The sequence below is a fragment of the Balaenoptera acutorostrata genome, chromosome 18 (genome assembly GCF_949987535.1).
Source record: "Balaenoptera acutorostrata chromosome 18, mBalAcu1.1, whole genome shotgun sequence".
Classification (NCBI taxonomy): domain Eukaryota; kingdom Metazoa; phylum Chordata; class Mammalia; order Artiodactyla; family Balaenopteridae; genus Balaenoptera; species Balaenoptera acutorostrata.
Window position 1 is genome coordinate 69,514,063 of NC_080081.1, and position 19,203 is coordinate 69,533,265.

The 19,203-nt window shown below is 36.3% G+C and overlaps 1 protein-coding gene across 6 annotated transcripts in view; it reads right to left on the bottom strand.

Moving 5' to 3' along the window:
- NBEA (neurobeachin) overlaps positions 1–19,203 on the bottom strand; it is a 631,767-nt gene that overhangs the window by 208,568 nt on the left and 403,996 nt on the right. The window lies entirely within an intron of this gene.

Consider the following 19,203-nt stretch of genomic DNA (forward strand, 5'->3'; position numbering starts at 1 on the left):
GTTTGGTGTAGTGAGTCGGGGACTAAGTATAGATATATTCATTCTAATCAATACTATGGCAATTAAAGGGTAAATTACATCAATGTCCTCAAGCACACACAGAAGTAAGGTGACAGATATTAAAAGATAGTGAAATAAATGGAACCTCCTCCCCTTGTATTGCTGCATACAATAGTTTAAAATTCTACCATCTGAAGTGGTAACTAAAGGAAAAATAATATTATTTACCTTTTAGAACTGGCACTATAATGTTTAAGAAATATTGATCCATTACTATTTTTGAAAGGATAGGGATATAACTTGCCATTAATTTAAATGCTAATTTAAAATCTGAACTAGAACAAAGATCACCCAAGCATAATGGAAAGATTCTTTAGAAGAATAAACTGCTCTTTAGAGCCATGGGATCTTTAATCAGTTGAGAGGGTAAACCTAGAGTAGAAAATACATATGTTTTATATTTAGGAAGGGAACTATTCATCAAATATAATTTAAAGTTAGAATGTTAAAAACCACTTGTGGGTTTGGAGGATTCTACTGAAAACATAATTCTAAGCCTATAAGTCTTAATACATCAACTTTTAAACAGAACTTTACAGTTTACACAGTTCTTTTACATTTTTATTTAACTACTAGTTCAGTGTTCACAATTTTGGGGCTATGGATGTGTCAATACCTTCCTGCCAAAGACCACCAGCAACATAACTGTAATGTAGACAGTTGGGTTGATTGCTCACTTGCAGTGAGGGAGACATGGGAAGGAACCATGAGATGACTAAGTAAGAGGGTGTCAGAAAGGACTTATTGTATTGTAGGATCAGGGCCTTTGTTAAGTGATTTGGGGAAGGGTTCAAGGAAGCAGGGCTTTGCTCCGGGTTGGGCTCTGTCAGGGAGTGGCAATAATTCTGTGATTGGAGATCTTAATAAATCTTATCTAGGACTAGACCTAGGCTAAAAACTGTAATTGACAAAGAAGTAGCAGTCACTCCTATAATGACGGAAGGGGGATGTTGATGTGTAGGCGTTGTGCAGAGTGACCCTGTTTTTGTCTGTGCTTAGACAAAATTACAAAGTTGTTTTTTGCCTCACATCATCACGTGGCCTTGTCTGATGCTGGTATTCTGTGAGGTTGTTTATATCCAACAGGAGAGCACCATGGCGGAGCTGTGAGCCCCAGGCCAGCTCCCAATGATACCGAGGCCTCCTTGTAAGGGTCAGGTCCATTTGTTTCCTGAGGTCAGGGGCTGCTTTTCTCTTCCTCAGATCCAGGAATTAATCATTTTTTAAGGGGGGTCAACAGCATTCTGGCTATTAAAAGTCAATTATGGCGATTAAATTCTCAAACGATGCTAAAATTCTTTACAAGTTTCAATATAAAGCACGACAAAGAATATATACATAGGGACAAGGAGCTGAAGTTTAATTAAAACTGGCATCGTTACAATTATTTGATGACTTTCAGTTGGCAAAAACTATACTTAGTGTACATGAAATTATGATGTATTTTAGAGTCACTTGAATATTTTCTAACCTTAGTTTAATATTAATACAATTTTATCAGCTGTATGGATTTACTCCAAACTCACTTACTTTGAAACCACATGTTCAATTTGCTTTTGGAACATGTAAAAGACCATTATTTTGGGATAATAAGCGTTGACTAATCTTTGTAAAATTACTAAACTTAAAATCCTGCATTATTTAGAAGAAATAAAACTAATCTGAGATCCTTTATGTTTACTGAAAAAGGATATCATTCCAAAAAATTTTTAAGATGAAAATATGGTAAGTAAAAATTTACAACTCTATAATGTGATAAAATTTGTAGGAAAATAACTAACAGCATGAGTGACTGAACATATCTAAAATATTTGTCACTGCTTTGGACTTATTTTTAAGTAGGGCACTATCAATTTAAAGAAAATGTTTCCCCCACAGAATTAAAAGAATAAAATGTTTGAATCTCAAAGCAATTGAAGAATATGAGAATATGAGAAAGTTGGAACTTTGTTTTGGAATCCTAGGAAAACTTTAGGCATTAAGAAAATGGAGATGTCTGTGTATGTGCCTGAGGGAGAGGGAAGTTAGGGGGAAAATGCTGCAGAAGAGCTGAGATTCCTTTTACCCAGAGTACTGACTTCCCTGGGTTTCAAGCATTTGAAATGCCTCAGAAAAAAAGAAAGCATAGTAACAAAATCTCTACCAGTGACGCATTCCTTTATGCACAGAGAATATTGTTAGTGGTCCAAATATATTATCAGAATAATGATGCTCTGAAATTTTCAAAAACTTTTCTTGCGATGAAAAGAGTTACAGAATATTTTTGCTTAAATCAGGAAAATATAACTTGAACAACTGATAAAATACATAACCCAAGAGTTATAAATTTAACTTCCAACATTATTATCTCCTTCTCTAGCATACACACACCACACTACTGAGTATAAACACTCTATAAATCCAAATTTTATACCAAGCTCACTGTGCCCAAGAAGTGGCCTCTTTGTGCTCTCTGGTGACTTTCTGAACACAACCTATCCTTAGACTGAGATGAACAATAATCAATCATCCCCACAGTGCAGTGGTTTCCTTAGATTATTACTGTGCAAAATGAGACAGGTGCTTGAGAATGCATATGAATCTTTTCAGATTTGAGTCAACCTACCTCTGGTAAAACTCAGCTTACCAGAGTCTGAAACAGAAACAGAAAGAATGGAGCCCTCTATATAAGAGCAATTGAAGTCTGCATTTTAACAAAATATCTGTTCACCATGGTAGAACATCTATCTAAAATCTCATTTAATGTGTTTACAATACACAATTTTTAAAAGTCCTGAGAGAGAATTTGATAGGCTCTAACTTTAACATACCGTTTATGTTTTTTGATTCCCGTGTAGGACAGATAATACTTTATGTTAAAAAGAAACCCACAGAAACCAGTGCATTTTCTACAAAGACAACTTTATAGAAGAAAAAGCTTACAAAGCATATATACTCTAAGTAAAATATTACTGACTTATTTTCCAGCACAAAAATATACTAAAAACGGTGATAGTTTTTATGTTCATTGTGATAATTTGCTCTGCCTTTTGATGCACTAGGTGAGCCAGCTGAGATTTGTGTTTCTAGTTGTATCACATTCAGTTCAACATATGGAATCCATTTTTCACTCTCTGGACGAGTATTGACTCTTTTATAGCACTAGGATATCATTTAATGATCAAGAAGAGTAAGTTCCTACTAGACTGGATGAGTGAATAAAGCAGGGGAGATGACTTAAATCTACTGGACCAGGAGGACTAGGTCTTTCCACCTCTTGGTTGGACTAGTGCCTTGTCTTTACGTTCCCATGGTTTCCCGGGCACATCTTTATTGCAGCACTTATATCGAATATTGTGTGTTTAGAAGGCTGTTTCTCCCATTTGGCATAAGCTACTTGAAGACTGGGGCTTTATCTTCTGCATCTAACACAGGCTCTGTCACACAGTAAGCATCTGTGTTTATGGAACTGAATATAGAATACAGAAAATGATATACACCATTGTTGCATTTATATGTCATAGTAAAAAGGTCAATTAAAATAATAGATTACATCTTTTATATTTTTCTGGAATTGATTTCAAATCGTTCTTTAAAAATATGAAAAACATTGCATTTTATAGAAGAGATCAATTTAAAATATGCTGAAAACCAGTAAGAGTTATAATGTAATTGGTCAGTCCAGCTATATCACACGCATACTATTATTTTTTTAAATGGCATAATTTTATAACTGCCATATTTTTCCCAGTGTGTAAGTTGTTTCCTCTTTGTAAATTAAATGCTTAGAGAGACATTTAACTCAGCATTCATTCATTCATGTAGTCAACAAAAATTATAGACTGTTTTGTGCACTGAGAGAGAATGCAATAATGTATACAAGACATGGATTTTACCCACAAAGAGCTTAAAATACATAGTAAAGATAAGAAATATACAGGAATAAGCATAGCATAAGGGAGAAAGGGTTTAGCTAGGCATTGTTAAAGCACTTGACGTGTACGACTCTCATTTGTTCCTCATAATGTACCTAGGAGATAGGTACTGCTATGATCTCCATTTTACAGAGAGAAAATGAGACTGGGAGCTGAAGTAACTTAGGGAAGGTCACACAACTAGGAAATGGTAGAGACAGGATTCAAACCTGGTGATCTGACTCCAGGGTATTTACTGTTATGTATACTGCCTCCCACTGAGGAAGGACAGAAAAAAAAAATTCTACAGGCATTCACATAACTGTGATGATTTCCAGCCTTTGTGGGGGGTCAGGGTGAGGCAGTGAACTGAAGTGAGCTGTGATGGATGGGCAGGATTCAGACTGGTGCACATGCGGGGAAGAGTGTTGTGAAGCAGGAGAAGAGTTTGAACAAACAGATGCAGGATACAGACAGTAGGAAATAAGATGGGCCAGCGATTAGGAGGTGTAAAGGGGAGCAGTGTGAGATGGGACTGAAAAAACACATGTAGCCTCAAATGTCAGATTTTTTTTAGGTCAAGGAACCAAAGATTAAAGCTCAGGTATTACAGCTTGGAGCAGTGGTGTCTGTCCTTTTTCGGGCTCACACATCTCTTAGAGAAGATGACTAAATATATGGCCCCTTCCTAGAAAAATTCACATATCAACATTCATCCATCCTGACCGCATAATAAATGAAGTATTCATATTTTGGAGAAAATGAAATTTGGTTATTTATCTTAATGTCTTCCTCTATCTAAAGATTTTTCTGCCTCTGCATTTATTATCTCTTTTTCTCCAGAAAATGTAACTTTCCTCCTGTTCAAGTCAGTTACTCTCTCCATCTGGCATTCGGTCCTACCCTCCTCCACTTTAACTACTCTTTTATCTTGGTCTCCTCTCCTTTGTTAAGCTTCTGGACTTCAGTTTCCACCTCTTAGTTCCTCATTCCTATTCACTCCTTTTGGCTTCACCCTCATCCTCTACTTAGGCCAAGGTGTTAGGGACATACATATTAATTAATATGCTAAAAGTTTGGAAAAGTCCTTCCATCAATTAAAAAAACAAAACAAAAACACAATCTGTGTAACATTTTATTTTTAAGCCCAGAATTTTCCAAATACCTTTAACTATACTTTTTCTCATTAGCATATTTCAAAATAACTGTGTTCCAAGAAATACCAGTTTGAAAATGACTGAGCCAGAGTTCCTTGACTTCTAAAGCATACTATAGACATAACTCATTTTATTGCACTTGGCAGAGACTGTGTTTTTTACAAATTGAAGGTTTGTGGCAACCCTGCATCCAGAAGCTCTATCAGCACCATTTTTCCAATAGCACTTGCACACTCCAAGTCTCTGTGTCACATTCTGGTAATTCTCATAATATTTCAAACTTTTTCATTATTATTCTATTTTCTATGGTGATGTGTGATCAGTGATCATTGACATTAATACTATAATTGTTTTGGGGCACCATGAACCCTACCCATATAAGGCTAAACTTAATCGGTAAATGTTGTGTTTGTTCTGACTGCTCCACTGACCATTCCATTCTCTTGTCTCTCTCTCTCCCTATTCCCTGAGACACAACAATATTGAAATTAGGCCAATTAATAACCCTACATTGGCCTGTAAGTATTCAAGTGAAAGGAAGAGTCACAGGTCTCTCACTTAAAATCAAAAGCTAGAAAGGAGTAAGCTTAGTGAGGAAGGCAGGTCGAAAGCAGAGATAGGCCAAAAGCTAGGCCTCTTGTGCCAAAGAGTTAGCCAAGTTGTGAATGCAAAGGAAAAGTTCTTGAAGGAAATTAAAAGTGCTATTCCAATGAACGTATGAATGATAAGAAAGGGAAACAGCCTTATTGCTGACTGGAGAAAGTTTTAGTGGTCTGGATAGAAGATCAAACCAGCCACAGCATTCCCTTAATCCAAAACCTAATCCAGAGCAAGGCTCTGACTCTCTTCAATTCTATGAAGACTGAGAGAGGTGAGGAACCTGCAGAAGATAAGTCTGAAGCTAGCAGAGGTTGGTCCATGAGATTTAAGGAAAGAAGCCATCTCCATAATATAAAGGTGAAAGGTGAAGCAGCAAGTGCTGATGTAGAAGCTGCAGCAACTTATCCAGAAGATCTAGCCAAGATAATTCATGAAGGAGGCTACACTAAACAACAGATTTTCAACGTAGATGAAATGGTCTTCTATTGGAAGAAGATGCCATCCAGGACTTTCATAGCCAGAGAGAAGAAGTCAAGGCCTGGCTTCAAAGCTTTAAAGGACAGGCTGACTCTTTTGTTAGAGGCTAATGCAGTTGGTGACTTTAGGTTGAAGCCAAAGCTCATTTACCATTCTGAAAATCCTAGGGCCCTTAAGACTTACGCTGAATCTATTCTGCCTGTGCTCTGTAAAATGCACTAACAAAGCCTGGATGACAGCACATCTGTTGACAACATGGTTTACTGAATATTTTAAGCCCACTGTTAAGACCTACTGCTCAGAAAAAAAGGTTCCTTTCAAATTATTACTGCTCATTGACAATGCACCTGGTCACCCAAGAGCTCTGATGGAGATGTACAAGGAGATTAATGTTGTTTTCATGCCTGCTAACATAATTTCCATTCTGCAGCCCATGGATCAAGGAGTCATTTTGACTTTCAAGTCTCATTATTTAAGAAATACATTTCAAAAGGCTATAGCTGCCATAAATAGTGATTCCTTTCATGAATTTGGGCAAAGTAAATGGAAAACCTTCTGGAAAGGATTCACCATTCTAGATGCCATTAAGAAGATTCGTGATTCATGGGAAGAGGTAAAAATGTCAACATTAACAGGTGTTTGGAAGAAGTTGATTTCAACCCTTATGGATGACTTTGAGGGGTTCAAGACTTCACTGGAGGAAGTAACTGCAGATGTGGTAGAAATAGCAAGAGAACTAGAATTAGAAGTGGAGCCGGAAGAGGTGACTGAATTGCTGCAATCTCATGATAAAACTTGAAGAGTTGAGTTGCTTCACATAGATGAGCAAAGAAACTGGTTTCTTGAGATGGAATCTACTTCTGGTGAAGACGCTGTGAAGACTGCTGAAATGACAACAAAGGATTAAGAATAGTACATAAACTTAGTTGATAAAGCAGTGGTGGGGTTTGAGAGGACCTAGCCTAATTTTGAAAGCTGCTCTATTGTGGGCAAACATCATCAAACAGCACTGCACGCTACAGAGAAATCATTCGTGAAAGGAAGCGTCAATCCCTGTGGCAAACTTCACTGTGGTCTTATTTCAAGAAACTGTAACAGCCACCCCACCTTCAGCACCCACCACCCTGATCGGTCAGCAGCCATCAACATCTGGGCAAGACCCTCCACCAGCAAAAAGATTATGACCTGCTGGAGCCTCAGATGACAGTTAGCATTTTTTTTAACAATAAAGTATTTTTACATTAAGGTATGTACATTTTTTTAGACACAATGCTATTGCACACTTAATAGACTATAATATGATATAAACATTAAACATAACTTTTCTATGCACTGGGAAAACAAAAAATTCATGTGCCTCGATTCATTGCAATGCTTGCTTTGTGGTGGTCTGGAACCGAACCTGCAATATCTCCAAGGTAAGCCTGTCTTCTCTCCTGTTCTCTTTCTGCCTGACTTCCTTCTTGGTATCCCTGAGGAGCTAGCTGTCCTTTGTTGGCCAATTAAACCTTGTTGTTCCACAGGGGATCTGACTTTGGGCTACTACTCTTCTGTTTTTATATTCTCACTTTCCTTGGGTGATCTCAGAGGTTTAAATTATGAGCTCCATGCCGAACTTGGTTCTCAAATTTCAAACCATTCTATACATTTGAAAAATTTGGATACCCAACAGACCAATCTGACCAGTCATCTTCATTCTTCTCTCCCCTAAAACCCTGCATCTTTACATTCCCAAACACATTTAACAGCTTCCACATCATTTCTTCTCCCGGGACAGATTCCCCTCGTTCTTACTCCTCACAGCTGGTCAATTATCATGGTCCTTCACATCTTACCTCCTAAGTGTTGTTAGAAGTTGCCCTCCTCTCCTCTTTCTTCCACCCCAATTTAGTTTAGGCTCTCATCACCTCTGATCTGGACAACAGCCTCCTGCCTCAAGTCTGGACATCCTAAAACCATAATCTGTACAGTGGCCTGAGTAATTTTTTAAAAAACATAAATTAGATCTTTTCATGCTTAAAAGTCGTTCATTGTCTCACTGTAGCCTTTAGGATAAAATACAGGTACCTCATGGTACAAAATGCCCCCCACCCCAGTAACCTTCAGAGATTTCTGCCTCATACTTCTACCCGAATAATTTAGAACTACTGTAGTTTCACAGAGAAGGTGGTAGTTTAGCATACTATGTTTACATGTCGTCTGTAACAACTCCAAATCTTTCTAAATCTTTTACTTATGATTAACTAAAAGGAACACCCATCCAGAATCCACATGGCGGTCAAGGGCCCTGTTTTGTGTTATCATGGCTTCCTTTGTAGATGTAGGATTTTTTTTTTTTTTCTTTTCATTATCTGTCCTTCCTCTACACTGTAAACTCCTTGAAAGCAGGAACTTTAATCATATGTGTCTTTTTGCTTCAAGCATCCAGCATAATGTCTGGCACACAGTAGATATTCAATATTTTATATTTGTTTTGTTTGGATAACCACATCCAACCTGAGTTAAGTTGGGATCTGGCAACAGAGAATAAGGACCCAACAGGTCCTTCCAGCTCTTTTCTTTATTGTGTGTGATGAATTTTGACATTTTCTATTTGAATCTTTTCTTTTCATTTTATTTCATTTACAAATAATGCTGGTAATAGTCCAAGTAATTGATTTGCTAACAAATACACCAATGGGTTATAATTCAGGATTTAAAAAAAAAACCAAAACAAAACACTGATGTAGTAGAATGAACAAGGGCTTCTGGAGAAAGAAAAGTGGGCTCACTTCTTGGCTCATGTATTGATATTTGTTATGTGATCATAAATAAATACCACAACGTTTGACCCTAAGTTTCCATATCCTAGAATGAAGTATAATACCTAATTCATAGAGTTGTAAAGCTATCTGCCAGCATCATTTGCCCATCCACACTTACTCTTTACTACTTTAACTAGCTCATTCCACCCCCCAACCCCGAAAACTTGCTGGTAAATGAAGACTTATCCACACAACCCAATCTTAGATGCAAGATTTATTTTTTATTATTATTATTTTTTTAATGTCTGAAACATTTATATTAACATATTTCCATACAAATAACCCAATGAAAGTTTAGTATTAGTTGTTTTGTTTGTTTTTTTATACTTCAGGTTCTTATTAGGCATCAATTTTATACACATCAGTGTATACATGTCAATCCCAATCGCCCAATTCAGCACACCACCATCCCCACCTCACCGCAGTTTTCCCCCCTTGGTGTCCATATGTCCATTCTCTACATCTGTGTCTCAACTTCTGCCCTGCAAACTGGCTCATCTGTACCATTTTTCTAGGTTCCACATACATGCATTAATATACGATATTTGTTTTTCTCTTTCTGACTTACTTCACTCTGTATGACAGTCTCTAGATCCATCCACTTCTCAACAAATGGCTCAATTTCGTTCCTTTTTATGGCTGAGTAATATTCCATTGTATATATGTACCACATCTTCTTTAGCCATTCGTCTGTTGATGGGCATTTAGGTTGCTTCCATGACCTGGCTATTGTAAATAGTGCTGCAATGAACATTCGGGTGCACGTGTCTTTTTGAATTACGGTTTTCTCTGGGTATATGCCCAGTAGTGGGATTGCTGGGTCATATGGTAATTCTATTTTTAGTTTTTTAAGGAACCTCCATATTGTTCTCCATAGTGGCTGTATCAATTTACATTCCCACCAACAGTGCAAGAGGGTTCCCTTTTCTCCACACCCTCTCCAGCATTTGTTGTTTGTAGACTTTCTGATGATGCCCATTCTAACAGGAGTGAGGTGATACCTCATTGTAGTTTTGATTTGCATTTCTCTAATAATTAGTGATGTTGAGCATCTTTTCATGTGCTTCATGGCCGTCTGTATGTCTTCTTTGGAGAAATGTCTATTTAGGTCTTCTGCCCATTTTTGGATTGGGGTGTTTGTTTCTTTGATATTGAGCTGAATGAGCTGTTTATATATTTTGGAGATTAATCCTTTGTCCGTTGATTCATTTGCAAATATTTTCTCCCATTCTGAGGGTTGTCTTTTGGTCTTGTTTATGGTTTCCTTTGCTGTGCAAAAGCTTTGAAGTTTCATTAGGTCCCACTTGTTTATTTTTGTTTTTATTTCCATTACTCTAGGAGGTGGATCAAAAAAGATCTTGCTGTGATTTATGTCAAAGAGTGTTCTTCCTATGTTTTCCTCTAAGAGTTTTATAGTGTCCAGTCTTATATTTAGGTCTCTAATCCATTTTGAGTTTATTTTTGTGCATGGTGTTAGGGAGTATTCTAATTTCATTCTTTTACATGTAGCTGTCCAGTTTTCCCAGCACCACTTATTGAAGATGCTGTCTTTTCTCCATTGTATATCTTTGCCTCCTTTGTCATAGATTAGTTGACCGTAGGTGCGTGGGTTAATCTCTGGGCTTTCTATCTTGTTCCATTGATCTATGTTTCTGTTTTTGTGCCAGTACCATATTGTCTTGATTACTGTAGCTTTGTAGTATAGTCTGAAGTCAGGGAGTCTGATTCCTCCAGCTCCATTTTTTTGCCCCAAGACTGCTTTGGCTATTCGGGGTCTTTGATGTCTCCATACAAATTTTAAGATGATTTGTTCTAGCTCCGTAAAAAATGCCATTGGTAATTTGATAGGGATTGCATTGAATCTGTAGATTGCTTTGGGTAGTATACTCATTTTCACAATGTTGATTCTTCCAATCCAAGAACATGGTATATCTCTCCATCTGTTGGTATCATCTTTAATTTCTTTCATCAGTGTCTTATGGTTTTCTGCATACAGGTCTTTTGTCTCCCTAGGTAGGTTTATTCCTAGGTATTTTATTCTTTTTGTTGCAATGGTAAATGGGAGTGTTTCCATAATTTCTCTTTCAGATTTTTCATCATTAGTGTATAGGAATGCAAGAGATTTCTGTGCATTCATTTTGTATCCTGCAACTTTACCGTATTCATTAATTAGCTCTAGCAGTTTTCTGGTGGCAGTTTTAGGATTCTCTATGTATAGTATCATGTCATCCGCAAACAGTGACAGTTTTACTTCTTCTTTTCCAATTTGTATTCCTTTTCTTCTCTGATTGCCGTGGCTAGGACTTCCAGAACTATGTTGAATAATAGTGGTGAGAGTGGACATCCTTGTCTCGTTCCTGATCTTAGAGGAAATGCTTTCAGTTTTTCACCATTGAGAATGATGTTTGCTGTGGGTTTGTCACATATGGCCTTTATTATGTTGAGGTAGGTTCCCTCTATGCCCACTTTCTGGAGAGTTTTTATCAGAAATGGGTGTTGAATTTTGTCAAGAGCTTTTTCTGCATCTATTGAGATGATCATATGGTTTTTATTCTTCAGTTTGTTAATATGGTGTGTCACATTGATTGATTTGCGTATATTGAAGAATCCTTGCATCCCTGGGATAAATTCCACTTGATCGTGGTGTATGATCCTTTTAATGTGTTGTTGGATTCTGTTTGCTAGTATTTTGTTGAGGATTTTTGCATCTATATTCATCAGTGATATTGGTCTGTAATTTTCTTTTTTTGTAGTGTCTTTGTCTGGTTTTGGTATCAGGGTGATGGTGGCCTCATAGAATGAGCTTGGGAGTGTTCCTTCCTCTGCAATTTTTTGGAAGAGTTTGAGAAGGATGGGTGTTAACTCTTCTCTAAATGTTTGATAGAATTCACCTGTGAAGCCATCGGGTCCTGGACTTTTGTTTGTTGGAAGATTTTTAATCACAGTTTCAATTTCATTACTTGTGATTGGTCTGTTCATATTTTCTGTTTCTTCCTGGTTCAGTCTTGGAAGGTTATACCTTTCTAAGAATTTGTCCATTTCTTCCAGGTTGTCCATTTTATTGGCATAAAGTTGCTTGTAGTAGTCTCTTAGGATGCTTTGTATTTCTGCAGTGTCTGTTGTAACTTCTCCTTTTTCATTTCTGATTTTATTGATTTGAGTCCTCTCCCTCTTTTTCTTGATGAGTCTGGCTAATGGCTTATCAATTTTGTTTATCTTCTCAAAGAACCAACTTTTAGTTTTATTGATCTTTGCTATTGTTTTCTTTGTTTCTATTTCATTTATTTCTGCTCTGATCTTTATGATTTCTTTCCTTCTGCTGACTTTGGGTTTTGTTTGTTCTTCTTTCTCTAGTTTCTTTAGGTGTAAGGTTAGATTGTTTACTTGAGAATTTTCTTGTTTCTTTAGGTAGGCTTGTATAGCTATAAACTTCCCTCTTAGAACCGCTTTTGCTGCAATCCCATAGGTTTTGGGTCGTCGTGTTTTCATTGTCATTTGTCTCTAGGTATTTTTTGATTTCCTCTTTGATTTCTTCAGTGATCTCTTGGTTATTTAGTAACGTATTGTTTAGCCTCCATGTGTTTGTCTTTTTTACGTTTTTTTCCCTGTAATTCATTTCTAATCTCATAGCGTTGTGGTCAGAAAAGATGCTTGATATGATTTCAATTTTCTTAAATTTACTGAGGCTTGATTTGTGACCCAAGATGTGATCTATCCTGGAGAATGTTCCATGCGCACTTGAGAAGAACGTGTAATCTGCTGTTTTTGGATGGAATGTCCTATATATATCAATTAAATCTATCTGGTCTATTGTGTCATTTAAAGCTTCTGTTTCCTTATTTATTTTCATTTTGGATGATCCGTCCATTGGCGTAAGTGAGGTGTTAAAGTCCCCCACTATTATTGTGTTACTGTCGATTTCCTCTTTTATAGCTGTTAGCAGTTGCCTTATGTATTGAGGTGCTGCTATGTTGGGTGCATATATATTTATAATTGTTATATCTTCTTCTTGGATTGATCCCTGGATCATTATGTAGTGTCCTTCCTTGTCTCCTGTAACATGCTTTATTTTAAAGTCTATTTTATCTGATATGAGTATAGCTACTCCAGCTTTCTTTTGATTTCCATTTGCATGGAATATCTTTTTCCATCCCCTCACTTTCAGTCTGTATGTGTCCCTAGGTCTGAAGTGGGTCTCTTGTAGACAGCATATATATGGGTCTTGTTTTTGTATCCATTCAGCCAGTCTATGTCTTTTGGTTGGGGCATTTAATCCATTCACGTTTAAGGTAATTATCGATATGTATGTTCCTATGACCATTTTCTTAATTGTTTTGGGTTTGTTTTTGTAGGTCCTTTTCTTCTCTTGTGTTTCCCACTTAGAGAAGTTCCTTTAGCATTTGTTGTAGAGCTGGTTTGGTGGTGCTGAATTCTCGTAGCTTTTGCTTGTCTGTAAAGCTTTTGATTTCTCCATCAAATCTAAATGAGATCCCTGCCGGGTAGAGTAATCTTGGTTGTAGGTTCTTCCCTTTCATCACTTTAAGTATATCATGCCACTCCCTTCTGGCTTGCAGAGTTTCTGCTGAGAAATCAGCTGTTAACCTTATGGGAGTTCCCTTGTATGTTATTTGTCGTTTTTCCCTTGCTGCTTTCAATAATTTGTCTTTGTCTTTAATTTTTGCCACTTTGATTACTATGTGTCTCGGCGTGTTTCTCCTTGGGTTTATTCTGTATGGGACTCTCTGCACTTCCTGGACTTGGGTGGCTATTTCCTTTCCCATGTTAGGGAAGTTTTCGACTATAATCTCTTCAAATATTTTCTCTGGTCCTTTCTCTCTCTCTTCTCCTTCCGGGACCCCTATAATGCGAATGTTGTTGCGTTTAGTGTTGTCCCAGAGGTCTCTTAGGCTGTCTTCATTTCTTTTCATTCTTTTTTCTTTAGTCTGTTCCGCAGCAGTGAATTCCACCATTCTGTCTTCCAGGTCACTTATCCGTTCTTCTGCCTCAGTTATTCTGCTATTGATTCCTTCTAGTGTAGTTTTCATTTCAGTTATTGTATTGTTCATCTCTGTTTGTTTGTTCTTTAATTCTTCTAGGTCTTTGTTAATCATTTCTTACATCTTCTCGATCTTTGCCTCCATTCTTATTCCGAGGTCCTGGATCATCTTCACTATCATTATTCTGAATTCTTTTTCTGGAAGGTTGCCTATCTCCACTTCATTTAGTTGTTTTTCTGGGGTTTTTTCTTGTTCCTTCATCTGGTACGTAGCCCTCTGCCTTTTCATCTTCTCTATCTTTCTGTAACTGTGGTTTTTGGTCCACAGGCTGCAGGATTGTAGTTTTTCTTGCTTCTGTTGTCTGCCCTCTGGTGGTTGAGGCTATCTAAGAGGCTTGATGGGAGGCTCTGGTGGTGGGTAGAGCTGACTGTTGCTGTGGCGGTCAGAGCTCAGTCGCAAGATTTATTTTTAAAGAAAGTTTTCTGTGATATTTGTTTCTTAACATTCCTGTTTTAGATACAAATTGAACTGAAATAGCACTACAACTGTATTTAGCTGTTTCATCTGTTAGTGACTTAAAATGAAGGAAAAATTAAACAGAACTTTGAGGAAAAAGCACATAAAACATTACTATCTGTCATCTTCTGATCAATAAAACTGCCTAAACATTTTATCTGGAAAGAAGATACTTAACAATATTTAGCCAGCAAACTGAGGCTGACTTTCTCTTCTTATTTGCTGATAAAAAGTTCTAGATTTATATTTATCGGACTGATGATTGATCTGATGGAGCAGATTCTACTGGAATAACTACTTATAAATGGATTTCCATGTAAAACTTGTCCTTAGTGCTGACTGTTTATGTTGAGGTACCTTTGCAGGCTGTTGCTCTGGCTCCATAGCGCTAAGTCATCAAAACAAAATAATTAAATAAATAAAATATTTTCAGTATGCAGACTAATTTGTCCTTTTGTATGGCACTGCTCTAAATGTAGTGGCAAAATCAGTTTTTTTACCTATTTGTGAATTAGTGCCAAAGTCTTTCAGAGGGAGGGCAGAGCACTCAGAAGTGAGGCAGTGATGAAACCTCACCTCTTCCTCTTCTCCAAGTTGCTAATGCCCACAGTTCGGCATTAGGAAAACAGTTTTGTTATCTCACACTTTTTTTCCTCCAAGTGTGACAAACATGGTGACCCATATGTTTTCAACAGGTGAATAATATCCTCATCATATCCTCTTTAAAAAACACGACATTTGAAATATTAGCTGCCTACATATAGGAGAGAGATGGTCTATTGATAAGTGAGTAGAATTGTTCATTGCCACTACTTTCCAGGTTGGTAGTAAGTATAACTATAAATCTGTAGAGGGATTACTTTGTGGGAAACTCTCCATACAGAGAAAACAGTAAAAAATAAAAACCGGTTTCAACTAGAACACTGTATTAGAAAGAATAGACCTCATCACTGTGGTTTGTGAAAGATTTGCAGCATAACAAAGAATGGCTTATTCTTAAAATAAAAAAAAGATGTAAGAACTTATATGTGAGCTGAATCATGGTTGATGTCTAACAAACATAGTTGAATTATGTCCTTTTATTATATTTTAAATTTACAAAGTGTGGTTAGTGGGATGTTGTTACAGTTAAAAGTACCTTAAAAGTGTTTTTATAGACTACAGAATCCATGGTTGGAGAGGACATACATTTTTGGAGATACAGAAAGATGGATACAGTAAAATATTTACAGACTCTAAAATGGCCTTGTAGACATTGTAAAAATAATGAAGAAAGGCTAAGAAGGCTAGATATTCAAGGTGAAGCTTTTATTGATTTTCACAACTTTTCAGCTGAATTAAAAAATTAACTTAGAAGTTTAAGTATTTTAAGTAGCTTTTGTTAAGAAATGGGCATGTGTTAATGTTGTTTCTAAGAGCTTTGCGAATTCTCTGTTTGAAGCTGAACATGAGCCCTTTGGGTATACTATTTATGACTGCAAAGCAACTTCCTAATTCAAAGAGAGAGAAAAAAGACTTATAAAGACTCATAAGGCTTTTTCAACATCAAATAGCTTTTACTAAACAACATTTTGATGAGTTAAGTGTGAGTGAGTCAGGGACATATGGATTAAATTTCCCTTAAAACACATTTGGGTTTAAAAATTAAGGGGAAAATCCTGAGCAAAATGCATTTCAGAGAATCCAGAATGTTTAAAAGATATTTTCCCCTAAATACAAATATCAGGTTGATTCCAGTCTAGTTAGACTTTGTAATGAAAACATCTTAAGTATAAATGTTAAGGAATTTTTTAAAAATTCTAGTTTTGTCAGGAAAAGAATCTTCATTAATCATATTAGAATTGGACTGTGGGGAATAGTTAGGCCTGACTCAAGCAGACATGATCTGAGTCAGAGTTTATCTGCATCTATGAAACAACTGACCTTGTTCTCATCTATAGTATTTACATTCTTATTCCATTAAACAATTATAGTAAATTCTTTCTGTGCTTTTGGCTTATATTCCTTTTTCTTCTTTAAATAACACATTTCCCTGAAAAACTCTTAGTTTTTAGAATTCTGTTGTTCCTTTCATTTTATTATTATAATTTTCTAGACTCTTGAGTTCTTCCTTCTTGTATGCCCTAATATTTTGCTTTTATCTTCCTTTCTTATTAGCTCAGTTTTTAGGTAACATTCACTCCTTAAATAAACAACTTTGCCTCTGGTAGATGAACATTTCAAGTTAGAACATTTCAAGGCCTAAATTATCTATCTGATCATCTTAATTGTCTATTTTCACTTATTAGGGTAGGCATCTTCTATACCATAATTCCTGGTTATTTGAGTTGCTGAGTAGGGGTAGCAGAGCTGATTCTCCTGCTGACTTTTTTTTCCTATCAGTCTCCGAACCCCAGAGTTCTACATAGTCACTAAGTATTCAAAAACTGTTACTGAGTAAGTAAATGAGTACGTGAAATGCAGTCAAATAGAGATTTAGGGAGGTAGGAATGGTCAACCTTAAAAAAATTCTAAGTAAATAAGCACAGGGGGCCAAATGTACAGTGATAGATGGTAATTAGAATTGTGAAGGTGATCACTTTGTATTTATACAGATGTTGAACTATAATGTTGTATGCCTGAAACTTTCATAATTTAAAAAAATTCTAAGCAACAGTTTCCTCCTCCGTCCCTATCATTTGATACCTGCTTTTAGTTTGAATTGGTAGAACAGAGATTGTACGAAATGCAAAGAATTTGACTGGTTAACAATAAGAAAAACAGTCTGAACAGGTACTGCCCTCTAAACATCAGTGAAAGTGCATGGGAACTGTGATGAGCTTCAAAGGTGAGTCACGTGGGGAAAGTGATTGTCATTTAGGAGAACCTCCCATTGACTACATTCTATTTCTCTTAGTAGACCTCCCTTATTTCTATATTTTTCTCATTCTTAAATTCACATAATGCATTTCTTCTAAGTTTCAGATTCTTGACTTTGGTTAGAGTATGTATGCGCGTGTGTGTGTGTGTGCGTGTGTGTGCGTGTGTGTGTGTAAAGGATTGTAAATCTACCATTTTGAAAACACCCCCCACAAAAATTCCAACTGTTACACTCTAACACTTCTTCCCCATGTTGCTAGTTCCCTATACTAATTATTCTTTTTAAAATATTCAAAATAACATTATAGTCCATTGGTTATAGGACATTTTTTCCACGTGGTAGAGAGAGTTATTATTTTTTTGATTAAGAGTCACAGCGGTATCTTGATGTTAAAAATGGGGCCCTTAAGAGACATTTAGTTAAAATGACATAATTAGTAGAAATTGGGATAGAACCAAGATTAGCTTAACTTTAGATGTTCATACCCTGGAAAAGACAAGTAATGAGCTGAGTCATTATTTGAATGATTTAATTAGTATGAACATATGATCTGATAATTCAAGCTCCCAAATACTTAATTTCAAGAGCTCAAAAGTTTTATTTTGTCTCTTGGTTTTGGTATAAATTAACTAGATAATTATCTCAGCTCTCCAGTTTACCTATAATGAACTTTTTTCAAGGGGAACATTTTAAGGGCAAGTAATGTTGTTAGATTTCTTCATGGTTCAAAGGTACATGGGATATGGTTGATAGCCTTAAGGAATTTACCCTCTAAAAGGAGGGAGAAAACATATAGAACAGCATCTACAAAACAAGGCTTTATGTAATAAGTGTCTTAAGATTAATATAATCAAAATTTGGGGGGCAGTTATAATAAAAAAGATAGATAATAACCATCATTGGGAAGAATGTGGAGAAACTGGACCCTCCCACACTGCTGATGGGAATTAAAATAATGAAGCCACTTTGGAAAACAGCCTAGCAGTTCCCCAAAAAGTTAAAAATAGAGTAATTATTTGACCCAGCAATTCCATGCCTAGGCATATACTCAAGAGAAATAAAAACTTAATGTTCACATAAAATGTTGTAAATAAAAGTTCATAGCAGCATTGTTAGTTACAACAGCCAAAAAGTGGAAACGAACCAAATGTCCATCAACATTTGAATGGATAAATGACAAAGAATGGACAAACAAAATGTGGTACATTCACACAATGGAATATTATTCGCCATAAAAAAGATATACATGTTACAACATGGATGAACCTTGAAAACATCATGCTAACTAAAAGAAGCCAGTCACAAAAGACTGCATATTATATGATTCCACTGATATGAAATGTCCAGAATAGGCAAATCTATGGAGACAGAAAGTAGATTAGTGGTCCTCTAGGGCTGTGGAGGAAGGATGGGAAAGTTGGGGGGAATAGCCAAAGAATATGAGATTTCTTTTTGAGGTGATGAAATGTGCTAAAATTGTGGCAATGGTTGCATAACTGTGAATATACAAAAATCATTAAAATCATTGTGCACTTTAAATGGGTCAATTGTATGGTATGTGAATTGTATCTCAATAAAGTTGTTGCCAAAAAATGTTATGGGGTGATAAGATTGGCTAGTGAATATTTCACAAAGTATTTTATTTAAATAGGTATAAAAAAGGGTAGAGATTTTGATAGGAGGAGATAAGGGAGGGTGTAGATTAGAGATGTGTGAAGGATATTTCAGGTAAAAAGAGAAGTTTGGACATTGGTGGTGTGGGCTTGTAGAAAATCATTTTAAGTTATTTGACATTAAATACATGGGTGGATTGTTGGTAATAACAGCTTACATATACAT